This window comes from Mustela lutreola, chromosome 8, assembly GCF_030435805.1.
Source record: "Mustela lutreola isolate mMusLut2 chromosome 8, mMusLut2.pri, whole genome shotgun sequence".
Lineage (NCBI taxonomy): Eukaryota > Metazoa > Chordata > Mammalia > Carnivora > Mustelidae > Mustela > Mustela lutreola.
This window is the reverse complement of record NC_081297.1, coordinates 145,147,071-145,162,618: the sequence shown is the minus strand read 5'-3', so window position 1 is coordinate 145,162,618 and position 15,548 is coordinate 145,147,071. Positions and strand designations below refer to the sequence as shown.

General features: G+C 53.9%; 1 long non-coding RNA gene across 1 annotated transcript; it reads left to right on the top strand.

Annotated features, from left to right (window-relative positions):
- The first annotated feature begins 9,260 nt into the window (after window positions 1–9,260).
- Window positions 9,261–14,057, top strand: LOC131839564 (uncharacterized). Its single transcript, XR_009356982.1, has 3 exons — window positions 9,261–9,482; window positions 10,136–10,311; window positions 13,758–14,057. It is a non-coding gene; the product is annotated as an uncharacterized LOC131839564 (long non-coding RNA).
- Window positions 14,058–15,548: the final 1,491 nt, after the last annotated feature.

Below are 15,548 nucleotides of genomic sequence, written 5' to 3'. Positions count from 1 at the left end.
AGGAAGCAGGCTCCCTACAGGGCAGAGATCCTGATGCGGGGCTCGATCCCAGGACCCTGGGACCACGACCTGAGCCAAAGGCAGAGGCTTTGACCCACTGAGCCGCCCAGGTGCCCCAGGAGGTCAAATTTTCTCTCCTGCCAGTCGCCACCTCCATCTCAGGCCCCTCCAGAGGCCACCCCGGGGTCACTGGGGTGTGTTTTCTTTTTTTTTCAGGCTGTTTTCATCATGTCCACAAACAAATATGCATAAATATGAACATATTAACTATACAGTGATTGCAGGGAGTTCTGAAAGCTTAAATGGGATTGTTCCGTAGGTGGTGTCTGTGATGGCTTTGTTCGTACAGCCCCACGTGGTGGGGATCTGCCCGTGACAGCGCACAGAAGCTGCCAGACTCCTTAATTACAGCAAAGGATTCCGCAGTACCCATGGACCCTAATTTACCCAGAGCCCTATAAATGGCCTTTTCAGTTGTTTACAATTTCCAGCCTCACAGAAGGTGCTGCAGAGAACAGTCTTGGACATAATCTGCAGAACTTTCTCTGTGGGAAATGACAGAAAGGACTCGCGGGGGCGCAGGGTGTGGACATTATTCTTTTAGCAGATGCTGTCAAGTAGGCATGCAGAAGGTTTGTACGGGTTTCCATTCTTTAAGGCTTCTACCTGCACTATCTCATTTAATCCTGAAGACCCCCTGCGAAGTGGGGGGCAGGGGCCTTGTCTCCCCATCTTACCAAAGCAGAAACTATGAGAGAGAGAGGCTGAAGGTCCTATAGCCCGGAAGGGGCAGCCCTGGGTTGGCTCCCACTGTGTGTGGTCTTCGGGCTCCATGGGTCAGAAGGGGGGGGGGGTATTGCATAAAGTGTTTTGGATGGACTCAGTGCCCCCAGGGCTAGGGAAGTCCTTGAGGCGACAAATTTCTGCCCGAGATAGACTGTCAGCATTACATTGCCCAGGATTGTTGGGGGGGGGTTGGGGCAGGGGTCCTCCTTCCCCGCCGTTGGTCTATCTTCTTGAGGAAATGAAGGCGGGTCTGTAGAGCCTGGTGGACCTGGGCCCGCCCAGCAGACAGCACGCACTGTGGGGCCTGGCTTCAGGCAGCCAAGACATTTGGATCCCTAGACTCCCCTGAAAATTTCTGGGCACAACGCGCCTGGAGGTGTGAGCCGCCTCTCGGAAGCTTTCTAATCCGGGATAACGCTGCTGTAATTGGCAGTGGTGTGCATTTACAACCCTCTCGTTACCTGAAAATCTCCTTGCAATGGCTGTATCTGGAGAGAGTTTAAGTTTACCACTTTGTGGACCTTGAGGGGCCGAGGAGACCAGGTTTTCCTCTGTGCCCCTTCGCCCACCCCATTCCGATCCCCCAGTAAGTGCCGCAGGCAGGCCCCGGGGGCCCCAGGCTGGCTGAGCTCATGGCCTTGGTTCAGGGCACAGCGCTGTACCTGGCTCCCCATGGGAGCCCCAGGTTGATTAGGGGGTCGTGTTTCTCCCCAGTTCTCCCTCCTTCCTGGGTCCAGCCCACTCATCTTGTCTCCCTTCAACCCCCTCTCCTGCTGGCCCTTCCCAGTCTCTGCCACCAAACTGATCTTTCTTTCTTTATTTCCTTTTAAAGATTTTATTTATTTAGGGCGCCTGGGTGGCTCAGTGGGTTAAGCTGCTGCCTTGGCTCAGGTCATGATCTCAGGGTCCTGGGATCGAGTCCCGCATCGGGCTCTCTGCTCAGCAGCGAGCCTGCTTCCTCCTCTCTCTCTCTGCCGGCCTCTCTGCCTACTTGTAATCTCTCTGTCAAATAAATAAAATCTTAAAAAAAAAAAAGATTTTATTTATTTATTTGACAGAGAGAGAGAGAGAGAGAGAGAGAGAGTGAGAGAGTGAATACAAGCAAGGGGAGTGGGAGAGGAGAAGCAGGCTTCCTGCCAAGCAGGGAGCCCGATGCAGGGCTCGATCCCAGGATCCTGGGATCATGACCTGAGCTGAAGGCAGACGCTTAATGACTGAGCCACCCAGGTGCCCCACCAAACTGATCTTTCAAAAGCACAGATCTGACCATGCTTCTCCTCCTCAAAATCCTATAGTAACTTACATTTATTCATTGCAACAAAGGGTCCACGATAATGCAATAGGGGCAAAAACAGGCTTTCAACAGGTAGTGCTGGGAGATACGGACATTCTCATGCAAAAAGATGAAGCCGGACCCCTACCTCACACCCTATATGGAACCACACGGTGGCTTTCACCGTCCACGGGTTGGAGCCTTGACTCTTCAGCCCTGTGCAGAGAGTGGGATAAGAGACAGATGCTTCTGGGGCACCTGGGTGGCTCAGTCATTAGGCATCTGCCGTCAGCTCAGGTCATGATCCCAGGGTCCTGGGATCAAGTCCTGCATCGGGCTCCCTGCTCCGAGGGAAGCCTGCTTCTCCCTCTCCCACTCCCGCTGTTTGTGCTCCCTCTGTCGCTGTGTCTTTCTCTGTCAAATAAATAAATAAAATCTTAAAAAAAAAAAAAAGAGAGAGAGAGAGAGACGGATGCTTCTGTCCTCACGTCGTCGATCAGCCTCATTTCTGACCCGCTCCCACCGGCCCGGACACAGCTGCAGTTCACGTTGCTGCCAAGCTCTGAATTGTTCTCCCATTTTCTCTGTCCCAAGGCCCTTCACTCCATTCTTTGCCTGAGGTATTCCTGCTCAAATGCCACTTCCTCCATGAAGCCTTCCTTCAAGCCCCACTTCCACCAAGCAGTTCATGCATTTCTCACTGCTCTGACCTGAATCGGGTCAAACACACCCATCCCCCCCAGCAGGCTCTGAACTTCCAGGGGAGCACGGAGAAGAGGCCCTGTGTATCTCCTTAACTCATAGGAGGGGCTCAAGAGCGAATTGTTTAAAGAATAAATGAACTTTTACCTTTGCTGGCAACTTACTGCCCGTTCTTGCTGAAAGAGGAAGAATGATTTTATTTTCCAGTTTTCAGAAAGTGATCTCTAGGACGTGATCCATTTCACATCGGTGAGAACTGCAACAGACATGGTGCTCCATCCGTCCCGGAGAGGGGAGGCCAGGCACGTGCAGGGTCTGGAAAGCTGGCACCGGCCCTCCGGACGGGAGGGGGCAGGCTCTGTGCGGAGTGGTTGGAGGCCCAGGCACATGAGGAAGAGAAAGGTGAGCGAGAGCGGGAGTGAGCAGTGGCTCTGGGCTTCACCTCCCTGCTCCCAAAGCTGTCAGAGGCTCAGATCGATGACACGTGCCTGTGGAACTTGCTTCAGAGGCCGAGAGCCCTGTTCGGGTGGTTCTGTTAATTGATCCCAGAAGCCCCTTGTCACTGCCAGGGGATGCTTTAGCCGGCTCAGCAATGTTCTGACCGCCGTTCCTCGCCTCACCAGATGGCCGTTCCTCCCGCCTCAGCTGCTTCGAGCCCTGACCATGTGGGATCTGGGATCCTCCAAGCAGCCAGCAGCACTGATCCCACGGCGGGGAGCAGGGTGGGAGCCCCAAGAAGCCCCTTGGCCAGGTCAGAGCCACCCAGACAATGTCTGGATGGGTAGGGGAGACTCAGGGTTTATAAAAAGTCCTCTCCTCTGATCTCTCTGAACTCAGCCTCAAATGCGCCCCACCTGCCTCCAATGGCCTCATGGCCCACTGCCTCCTGCGGGCAGGGAGCCTGAAGTGCTGTATATTGGGGGTAAAGCCAGGACAGCTGCCCCTTGACCCATTAGGAAAAGTCTGGCCAGTTTAGTCCTGGTGGGGAGGGAGACTCTGGAACGGAGTGACTAGGTCCAGAAAAAAAAATGCTGTCTGTGTTGATACAAAGTGAGCCCTGAGCTCCCACACCTCGGGCCTCCTCAGCCTTGTACAGTGGGTTACCCTGCCTCCCGGGATATAGTAAGGAAGCCCAGAGAGGCTGAGGAGAGTCAACCCCAGACTGGACTGGTCCCACGGCTGGTGCTCCCAGCCCACAGCTCAGCGCTACAGGGTACCTCTGTCTTCTCCCCTGCTTCAAGCCTGGAGTGGGAGATCGCAGAGAGCTTTAAGATGCTCCAAAAACCAAAACCCAACAACAACAAAAAACCCCTGCCCTTGCCTTGGAGGAAGAGGAATGGCTGCTAATGGATATGGGGTTTCTTTCTGGGGTGATGAAAATGTTCTAGCATAGGATAATGGTAATGGTTCCACAACCTTGTGAATATGCTAAAAGCCACTGAATTGTACCCTTTAAAATGGTGAATTTTATGATATGTGAATCAAATCTTAATAAGACAAAACAAAGCCAGACACTGCCCTATGTTACCACTTTCTGTGTCCCCTGTTCATGACCCGCAGGACAGAGGACCGAGCACACATCACACATGTGTGCGCACACACATGCACACACACACACACTTCCCCGGGAAGGCACCCAAGTCCACCACCCTCCAGCTCTCCACCCCAGGCTGCCCGCCCTATGTCCTGCCCTTCCTCCCTCCCTCATACAGAAGGCTCTTTCCAGACTCTGACACATGGGAGTCCTCTCTGCCTACTGTGTAATTACATGCCTGCTACATTCTTATCTGGAGCGAGGCATTGTTCCCATTTTATAGATGAGAAAACAGAGTGTCAGAGATATGTAGCCTCTTGCTCAGGTCCACATGGGCGGGGGGGGGGGTGGCCAAGTGGTAAGACTGAGATAGATTTAGGCCCAGCGGTGACTTCAGAGTCTGTGATCTGAACCTCTTTGCTCAGTGGCCCTCTGCCATAGGCTGAATAGTGGGCCTCCCTGAGACGTCCACATCCTAATTCCTGGAACCCACGAATGCCACCTTATATGGCAAAGACCCTGCAGGTGTGATTAAGGATTTTAAAATGAGGTTAGCCTGGTTATTACAATTCGCAAGTGTTCGTATAAGAGGGATTATTGACAGAAGGCAGAAGCTATAGGAGGATGGGAGTAGAGAGATTTAAAGTTGCTACACTGTCGACTTTGGAGGAGGAGGGAGGGAGGGGCCATGAGCCAAGGAATGCAGCTCTAGGGCTAGAATGGGGGATGAGGCAGATTATCCTCAAAATCTGGAAGTTTCATGGCCCTGCCAAGCCCTTGGTTTCAGCCTGGTGAAACTGACTTTGAATTTCTGGCTTCCAGAACTGTCAGAGAACAAATGTGCACTATTTTAAGCCACTGAGTTTGTGGTACCTGGTTACAGCAGCTATAGAAGTTTACTATGCTTTCCCTTCTAGAAGGGCCTCGTTCAACCTCTCAGGCCTAGTGGGTGGCTCCTCCCTGCTCTGTGCTCCCTGAGGTCACTTCTCACAGCTCTGACCCTGGAGGTTCTGCTGCTGCTCTGCGTTTGCCCCAACCTTGGCCCTCTTCTCTTGCTCCCAGCACTGACAATGCCAGGCTGGTGTCAGCCTCTAGTTGTCCAAGAGTAGGCACCAGCTCTGGGGTATAGCAGAGGAAGAAACTGAGGCTCAGAGAGGGACAGTGAAAGCCCAAGTGCACTCAGCTAGCAAGGGGCAAGGCCAGGTTTGAACTTTGGACCTGGCTGGTCCTAGAGCTGGTGCTCCTAACAACTCCTCTCCCAGTGGACACTGAATGAGGGTCCCTGAGTGACCCTTGATAAGTACTGCTGAATAAGTGACAGCCTCAGTCTCAGTGAGACCCTGAAAGGCAGGCATACACTGAAACCCAAAGAAAATATATTGTTGGAAGGGCTATGGGAGCCCCAAGGAGAGTAAACCAAGCCTGAGCTAACCAAGGAAGGCTTCCTGGAATAGGGGACCTTGAAAGATGAAGGCATTCCAGATTGAGAATATCATGAGCTAAGTAAGGTCTGAAGATGAAAAGAGGGATGGCAGAACACGTGAGGTGTCTGAGGGAGCCTGGGGAGATGCCACCAGGCCTAGATCATGAAGGGCCTTGGGTACCAGACTGAGGCCTGAAGAGCACACAGAAGTTGGGGAGCAGAAGAGCAAAATCTCCTACACTGTCCTTTAGGAGGCAACTCAAGTAAATGGCTCAGGGAAGGCTGGTTTGTTTCATTTGGAGGCTGCTGACCCCAGTGAAAACTTTGGGACTGGGACTGAAGCCAAGGAGATATAGCCTGGGGCAGGGAACAAGACTCTAGAGTCACTTCGGAGGAGAGGGGACAATAAAACCTGGTGATCTACTGGCCTCAAGTGTCCATGCCTCATCCAGGGGACAGAGGCTGATTTCAGTAAACACGACCAGAAATGCAGGAGTGGAGCACCAATGTAGGGAGAAATCTGGGCAACAACCAGGAGGAGGTGTCCTAAAGGCAATTAAGAGAATGGATCAGGACTCAGGGGACAGGTTGCAATAGCAGACACATGATGAGCAGAAACTGGGAAGCTGTGGTGGGCATAGCTGCAGGGGGAATGAGGTAGTCAGGGAAGGTGTGGCAAGAGGTGACCAGGGCACCCAAGGTCAAGGACTCTTAAGGAAAGACCCTTTCCCTCCTCTGCTGCTGGTGCCTCAGGGTACTAACCCCAGCACCCACCTGGGCCCATATGGAATTGGACTTTTCCTGATGGGCTTCACTTTAGGGAAAGCTGATAGGAAATTCTAAACCAATAAGAGCAAATAAATGAGGGGTGATTACCGACAATAGAAGAGGGTACACCACGGGGTGCCTCCAAATAGCATTTCCTCCAGTACATTTTAAGTGCTTTATAGGTCATTAACTACTTGACAGAGAAAGCCTGACACTTAAAGCAAAGAATTCTGTGCCTCTGCCAGGGAAAATCAATCAGAAATGAAGATTGAGCATTGCTGATGTTAAAATGTACTGGGTGGGCAAAAGGGGTTCGATTTACACATAATGTTAAGGCCCTCTCCGTTGTGTAAAGTGGGGCACACTGGTATTTGAGGCCATTTATAAGTCCCAAACTTAACCCCCACCCCCGCCATTTTTTGTTGTTGTTATTGTTAATGAAATATTTCAAAGACACGGAAAAGTACAGAGATGAGCTTAATGTCTGAGCCCACCACCTAACTTCGTCAAATAAAACATTACAGCTACGGTTGAAGTACCCACTTGTTAAAAATGTTACTTGCCTTTCCTTCCTGTCTTTTCAAATCCCTTCTGTCTTCCAGCCCCCGCTCTTCGTGGAGACCGAGGCTGACCACCCATCCCTGCCCAAGACATGGCTCCTTCTTCTGAAATCTGACTGTAATTACTGCCTCTTTAATTAACTTGGCGATTAATCACCACCTGCTTGTGAAACAGCTTTTATTGTCCTTGTCCATCTCATATGTGGGATGTGGATGGGGGTGGGGACCATGCAGGCAGGAAAAGGAGGGACAGGCAGGCTGGGCAGAATCTGCTGGAGAGAGAGGCTTGAGAAAGCCTCCTATCAGAGGATCAGCTCACTCCTGGCTCAGAACAAGCAGCTGCCAGGTAACAGGAACTGAGAGGAGCCAAAGATAAGACCCCAGAAAGCAGTGGGCATTAGAAGGATCACCTGCTCTTGCTGTCCTCCTCCGACCAGAATGTTCTTTCTTCATTGAGCCTTGTTGCAGGTGGAATCGTGTCTTCCAAAAAGAGATGTTGATATCCCAACCTGTGAATGTAACTGATTTGGAAATAGGACCTTCGCAGATGTAGTGAAGTTGAGATGAGGCCATACTGTGTTAGGGTGGGCCCTAATGCAATGGCGGTTGTCCTTACAAGGGATCCTGTGAAAACAGAGACACACAGGGAGAACTCCCTGTGCCATGAAGCCCGCTCCTCTGCATGCCTGAATCTGGCCGTCCAAGGATCTTAGGCAGTGTGTCTTTGTCAATTTTTTTAAATTTGTTTTTTTTTTTATTTTTTAAAGATTTTATTTATTTATTTGATGGAGAGAGAAAGAGATCACAAGTAGGCAGAGAGGCAGGCGGGGGTGGGGGTGGGGGTGGGGAAAGCTGGCTCCCTCCTGAGCAGAAAGCCTGACTCCATCCCAGGACCCTGGGATCATAACCTGAGCCTAAGGCAGAGGCTTAGCCCACTAAGCTACTCTGGGGCCCATATTTCTGGTCAATTAGTGCTCTCATCCAACTCCAGAAGCAGCTCCTATACCCTCTTTTATGGGAGGAAACCTTCTCCCCTAGTTCATCTCAGAGTCCACCCTTCAGTCAGAAGGACCAGTCTGGGGGGACACCTGGGTGACTCAGTCAGTTAAATGCCTGACTTTTTATCTCAGTTCAGGTCTTGATCTCAGGGTCATGATTTCAAGCCCCACAGTTGGGTTCCACGCTGGGCACGGAAACTATTTTTAAAAAGAAAAGAAAAAAAAAAAAGGACCAGTTTGGGATGCAGTGGGGTTTCCCAAGGATTCCCTCCCCCCGCAATAGCATGCCTGGTCAAGTCAGTTTCCCTGGGCTCCCCCCAGAAAAATCCTCCCACATGTCCCCAAACCCTCAGAGGTGGGTGAGGTAGCCTGGTTTGACCAGAGCGCTTTTAACATCCCCTGTGATTTGTGGGGGAGGGGTGCCAGAAAAGGAGAGGAACCCAGAATTTAACACCGACAAGCACAGGGCTGCCTACAACATATTCACTGAAACAACTTCCAAACCACCTTCTCCAATCAATCTGATCTTTGGACAATTGTGAAACTGAGGCCCTGATGGTCCACAGCGCATCGCTGTGTAGAGATCTGAGGTCCAGTGGTGTAAGCGTGTCCCAGTATCAGCTCGGCCATCACTCCCGGCAACAGCATTCCTCCGCACGTCTATCTCTCCATTCTTGAAGGAGAATGAATGATAATACCATTCTCTAGGGATGTTACCAGCCTTAAAGAGAGCTCTAAAAACCATTAATTAATTTCCATTAATTCAATCAACAAACACAGTGTGAGTACATCCTGCATGCCAGGCCCTGGGGGTACAGTGGTGAGCACCGCGTACCCAGGGTCCCGACCTCAAGGTGCTACCTCTTTGGTCGCCAAAGGCAAAGAAATGCAGTTACACTCGGTGGTTAAGTGTTACGATGGGGTGCACGGAAGCAGCGATGAAAAGGCTGCGGATCTCAGGAGGGCCCAAAAGAGCAGCGGTGGCCGCAGGAAAGAAAAGGCAAAGAATGAAACCCGTCACCCCCACCCCATTGCCTGAGCCCCTTCTTCATCTCAGCCAGTCAGGCCTCAGCGTCGCCGGCCGGCCGACCAATCAGCGCAGGAACAGGAGCGCTGGCAGCAGGGCCCCGGCTCCCCGCGGGAGGGCCGCTGGAGCCCGCGCGCCCCGCCCTGCCCCGCCCCTTCCCCGCCCCCTGTCTGCCCAGGCCCCGCCCCGCCGCGGCCAGGAGCGCCCGCCTGGAGCCCCCGGGCCAGCGGCCGGCCGCTGGGGCCGAGTATTGTCTCAAAGGCCGAAAAGAGAGGAAAGCGGGGAGACTGGGGGGCAGCCACGCGACTGGGAGAGGATTTATAATATTTTCTTTCGCTGTCGACAATATTGCAAAACGTATGAAAGGGACTGACTGCACCGCCGAGACCGGAGCGTGAGGGCGCGGGCAAGGTAAGCAGCCCCCGGCCGGCTTCGCGGGGCGCGGGGGCACCGGGGGAAAACGCGGCACCACCCCGCTCACTGAGCGGCTGTCGCGGGGTCTGCGTCCTGGGTCGCCCTCTGAGCCTCGTGAGCCTTAAGAGTGTAGACGCGGTCCGGGAGCTGGGGCATGTCGGAGGCAGCGTGGACGCGGCTCCTGAGCCGAGGAGTCTTCAGTGACCCGGGGGGCTGCCGTGGCGGTGTAGACGCGCGCAGGCGGTCCGGCGGAGGCGCCTCCGAAATCCCGAGGTAGTCCAGGCGGTCAGCGTAACTCGCGGGAGTGAGACGGTGGAGACGCGGACTCTGACCGAGGCACGCCGCAGCGCCCCGGAGGGGCCGGGGGAGCGCCGCAGAGCCGAGGGCCGGTGTAGACGCGCGCGGGGGGCGGCCGCGGAAAGTTTGCCGGAGCGCGCGGAGCGGGCGCGCCGGGGGGCTGAGCGCAGAGCGAAGCGGCGCGGGGCCCGGGGCGCGCGGCCGGAGAGTGTCCGCTGCTCCCCGCCGCCGGAGCCTGGGGATCCCCGCGCCCCGGCCCAGCTGCCGCCGCGGGGTGGGAGGGGTCGGGCGGAGGGAGCCGCTGAACTGAGCGCGGGCGGGAGAGCGGAGGAGATTGACTTCGAGCCTTTCAGACAGGTTCCCGAAGCGCCCGCGCTGTGCCCGCTGGAGCGCGGGGGTCTCTCCAGCTCACCTGGAGGAATCTGAGGGGCAGAGGCCAGCTTACCGACACGACACTCGCTGAGGGGCCTCAAACCCGGTCTGGTCCGAGCCCGCAGCCCAGCTCCTTCTCTCCTTCCACTTCGCCTCAGTGAGGAGAAAGGCGTGGGGGGAGCTGGGGAGGCGGGTGCAGATGGGGCTTGGGGGTGGGGTGTAGGGAGAGGATCGGGACTGCTGGCTCGGCCTCCCGCTGCCTCTCCGTGGATCTGGGGGGCCCTTGAGCACTGGAGAGGGAGTGAATGGAGGACGGAAGGCAGGGGTGGGGAGGAAGCCTATTGGGCAGGTGATGCTAGTCCCCGCCTTCCTGATGCTGTGCCTGGGGCAGATGGAGTGGGACAGAGTACCTGTGTGACAGTCTCCTGTAGGGGAAGGAAGACCCCAAAACCCAGTTTCTGCCACAGGGGGAAGGCAGAAGGGAGCCCAGAAGAGGGAAGAGATACCAGGGTGGCTCTTGGGGTGGCCCAGTCCCATTTCCCAGTACTCCCTGTGACTTTTGCCCCCATTCTTACTCCTGCACCCCCCCTTCTCTCTGATTCCTGCACCACAGGTCCTTTGCACATGTTGTGTGTGTGTGTGTGTGTGTGTGTGTGTGTGTGTGTGTGTTTTGTTTTGTTTTGTTTTATCAACAAGTACTCATCGAAAATCCCAGGCACAGGTGACTCAGTGGTGAACAAGGCCGACCTAGTCTGGGATTTCCAGACCAGGGCAGGGACGCAGATGATGAATAATAGTCCAGAAGGGAATGGGGCAAGGGAATGGGAGGCAACCTTGGGTGGTCATGAAGAAAGGCTCCGGAGAGGGGACAGTGAGGGATTCTGCCTCCTCAACCTTTGGGCCCCAGTCACCTCCTCCAGGAAGCCTTCCTTGACCTCACTGACCTGACACCTCCCCTGTTGACAGGCTGTCATAGCCTGGGGACCACTCCTCCCATGGATATTTTTATGTCATTATTGGGTTAATATTTGTTTCCCCCCATCAAATGTAAGTGTCACGAAGGCAGGACCCAAATTTCTTTTGGGTAGACAATAGACAAATTGAATAAAGGATGGGTAGAATTTCCCCCAGAAAAATGTGAACTGCTCAGCCAGGTCGGGCATCCAGATGGCAGAAACTTCTCTCTCCTTCCCTGGACTGAGTCCTGGGCTCCACACCCCATTTGCAATTGACAGAAGCAAAATAAAAGAAGCAGCAGGCCTGCTGAGGAAGTGAGCAGGAAGAGGCCTGGCAGAGATGGCCCGCTGAAGCTCCAGGGCTATTCCACTGGAAGGGAAGGGACTGCAGAGGGGGAGGCCAGAGGACATGTGCCTGTCCTGTTCTCTGAGCTCAGACCAACCTAGTCCTCAGTTCAACCTCTGTCCCAACTCTGGGAGGCTTGATTTCTTTCAAATGCTTCTCTGGAGAAGGTGGTGGCCATCAGGGTCCCCAGATGGCCAAGGTCTAGGGCCATAGGAACTGCCTGGCGTCCCCTGCCTCTCCCCCAATCTGGAGCCGACAGGCTGTCTGTGGCACCTGTCTGCCCCAGAGTCAGGCCTCTGGGCCACAGCTAGCTGTGAGGAACATGGAGGTTCCCCACCCTTCCCTGAAACTCCTGGCAGGAAAGTAGGACTCAGGCTTTGAAAGACCAACTCTCCTTCATTTCCATAGTTTCCACACTTGGTGATTTCTCCCTCCCCTGGCTCTGTCAGACCTGTGGGCCTGGCACTTTTCCGGTGGCAGATTACGCTCTCACAGATGCCCAACAAAGCTTTCAGCTCCCCCCTCCCATTCCGCCCGTCCACCTCAGGGAGCTGCCTCCATGCTATGCTAGAATGTCTGCAAGCCTTACTCAGGCTCTGGCGGGGACCAAACAGAAGCGGCCTCCCCAGCCAGCCAGCCAGCCAGCCCTCCTGACTGGAATTGCTTTAAAAAATTAATTTGCAATGATTTACGTCCTTCTGTTCTGTGGGGATCACCAGCATCTTAAATATGTATTTAAATCAGATTCACTGCTCCCAGTTAAACCTGAAGCATCTCCCCCCCAACCCCCACCCCAACAGAAAGAGCCCTGGATTTGGAGTTGGCACAGCTCAGAGTTTCAGGCCGAGTTCTGCTAATGACAAGCTGTGTGACCTTGGGCAAATTTACTTAACCTCTCTGCGCCTCCATTGGCTCCTCTGGTAACTGAGGTTAATGATAATCCTTCCCTCACAGGGTGTTGGGAGGATTAAATTAGATAACATTCAGGGAAGGGCTGTGCAATGCCAGGCCTGTGTTTTCTGTTCCCCGGTACAGGCTGTCCCGCTAATTAGCCTGGTGACCTTGGGCGGGCCACTCAGCCACTCCTGGCCCTCAATTTCCCCATCTCGAAAGCATAGGGGTTGTTCTAGGAGATGAGGCCACAGAGCGCACCCCCGAGTCGACCCCTGAGCCCCACCACACCGTGTACCTCCTCCACCCCTCTGCCAGACACCCTCCCCCTTGGCCACCCTCTTTTGCATTATCCAAGCGCTGGGTTCTAATTGGAGATGGCCCCCCTCCCCAGCTGCCTCTCCTCCTGGCTCCCTGCGAAGCCGAAGCCGGAGCCGGAGCCGCAGGGTTTGGGCCCTAGGGGCCTGCAGTTCTTGGCTCATTTTCAGGAGCAATTAGCCGTGATGTCACAGGCCTCCGTGGTGGTCTCAGTGGGCGTGTGTGCCTGGAAGCCCAAACACCACTCCGTCTGTGGCCTGTGGGACTCCCCCAGGCCAGGGGGTCCCCACTGCTAGCTGAAGGGAGGCAGCTTCCCCGGCAAAGCCATTTCTGTACTTTATGACTCCTTGAAGCCCCGAGCCTCAGTGTAAATTAGTTCTACCCTGTGCTTTTGTTGGCACTGTCTGTTCCTTGGAAGCCAGGGGCTTTGTCAGGAAGAACAAAGCTGTTTGGTGTTTTTCTGATTTGGGGGAAGCGTGCTCCTGGGGGAGGGCTCATCGCTTCTCAGTGTCAGTCTGGAGTCCTCCATTCTCAGACTCATTCTCAGACTCGTTGGTTTTGTTTGGGGTTTTTAAGTCCTGTGGCTTAAGAGTCACGCATGTCTGTGTGAGTGTTGGCTATAGGATTGCTTTCTTCCTTTCTGGCTTCTATAGCGTATTCCGTGGAAGCTAATTCCAGGGACTGAACTTTTCAAATCACTGCTTCAACAGCTTTTAAAAATCTGGACCTAGTTACCCCTGTCACCCATGTGTAAAGATTTAGAAAAAAATTCCCAACCCAAGAGTGGGCAGCCTTGAGGATGCACGGCTCCTGGCAGCGTGCACTCGCCATAGACTCGAGGTCAAAGCCGAAATGCCGAGCGCCTCTTGGGATGGGAGGTAGTGGGGAGCGTGGTCTGCTCAGTGCCAGACATCTGGATATTTAGAAAACATCTGGGAGGCTGGATTTTTCAGATTTCTGCCTGACATTACATATCACAAACATTGAGCCTGCCTCCCGCCCCCCACCTCCCTAACACACCCAGCCCCTTCCCCCCCCCCCAGCCCCCCTTTCCTGACCGGCAAGAAACATCCATTCTTTCCAATTCCCCAGCGTTTCCCCCCTACCGGAAATCTGATGGGCTTATGACATCATGGCTGGCTGCTGAGCGATGAGTGGATGCCACAAAGAAATCCGACATATCAGATGGATTCTGAAATCAGTTTCCCTCTGGCTGTAGTAACCGGAGTGAAGTCAGGAGAATGTGAGCTTTGTTTAAAAAACAAAAAAATAAAACTAAGCCTTGTCCTGTATTAAATACAGTCTTTTTTCTTTCTTTCTTTTTTTTTTTTTAAGCAAACGGACCTTTTGGATATCATCCTATTTTAATAGAAATGCTGGTTTTTATGAACTGAAAGTGTCTAATAAATCAGACCTAATGCAATGTGTTTGCTTTTGGTTGAGTTTTTGTGTGTCCTTATTCACTAGTAAAGGAGGAACTGGGAATGGTTTCTGTCCCTTCGTTATTCAAATGGGGTAGTTTTTTTGTTTGTTTGTTTGTTTGGGTGTGTTTTGTTTTGTTTGGGTTTGAGGCCAATAAAATTCACTGGGCAAATTGCTGGTTTATGTTTTTTCAGGAATCCATTTTTATAGAGTGACCTTGGACCTGACCTGGTCTGCAAACATTGTATTTGCCTCTGCTGGTTTTTCTGGCTGGGAAACTGTAAAGACGATGCAGTTAAGCCTGCTTTTCAGTGTCCTCTCGGCAGGGCAGAGCCAGGAACAGGGAGCTGGGAACAGGGCGGTTTTGGGGATGAAAAACCGATTTGAAAGGACAAAGTCAGGAGGGGAGCAGACAGTAAAGGGGCAGTGTGGGCGTGGGGGAACCCACTGTCTTCCCTGCCCCTCCAAAGAGGACCTCAGAGCTCAGAAATAGCTCCAGACGGAGGAAGCTCCCCCCGATGCTGGTCCAGTTTACAGGAAGCTCAGGTTTGGGGGTGCTATGCCTACGACACCTCTGGCACCGGCATTTAGCGTCTGTCAGATCTGCATTGGAGTCTCCACTCCCACTTGGACAAGCTGTGGGGCCCTGGGCAAGTCACGTCATCTTGTAGTCAGTGCCCAGCCCCCCCAACCTCCTGGCACAAGGGTCCCACCGTGCATACTGGGAGAATCCGTAAGGCTGGACAGTCCCCAGGTGCCCGACCACTTCGTAGGGCTCCGGGGACAGCCTTGGAGCCAAGCGAAGCCAGTGTAGATTCTAGTTTTTACATCCTGGTTCTGCCAGCTACTATCTGCGTCATAGCAATAGGGCCAACCCCACATGTGGGGCCATCGTGAGGACTGACATAGTGAGCGATCACCAGGCCTTAGCTGTTTTTATGAGATGGGCCCCTGAGCCCTGCAGGCAGGTTGCCCGGTAGGACTGTTGGGCCTGGGATGCAAGGGGACGTGTCAAGCTGAGCCCAGGAGGAGGATAGCCAAGGGCCGAATGGAACATTCTTCATTGCTCTGCACAGAACTTTCCATGGGTCCCCTGTGTCCATGATTCCTATTTTAGAAGCAAAAACAAAGACATTAAGCATCTTTGCCCAAGGTCACGGAGCCCAGGTTGGAGCCAGGGGGTGGGCTCCTGCACCTGTCCTCCGCATTCCGGCTCCCCGGGCTCTGTGGAGCCTTCCTCCACCTGTTCCAGCTCATCCGCGCAGCCGGAGCACTGCCTTCCAGTGGCTGCCCCGTCCCTGCCAAGACTCTTCCACTGCCCCATCCAAGAGGCCTGCATAGATTACCCTCTCTTCGGGTCATCTTTGGCCCCTCTCAGGGTGTGGCTCTGCGCTGGGCCCCAGGGCCCTTATCTACCTCCCTTAGAGGCCAGCAGTGGGGCTGTGGCTAGTTTTGTGTCCC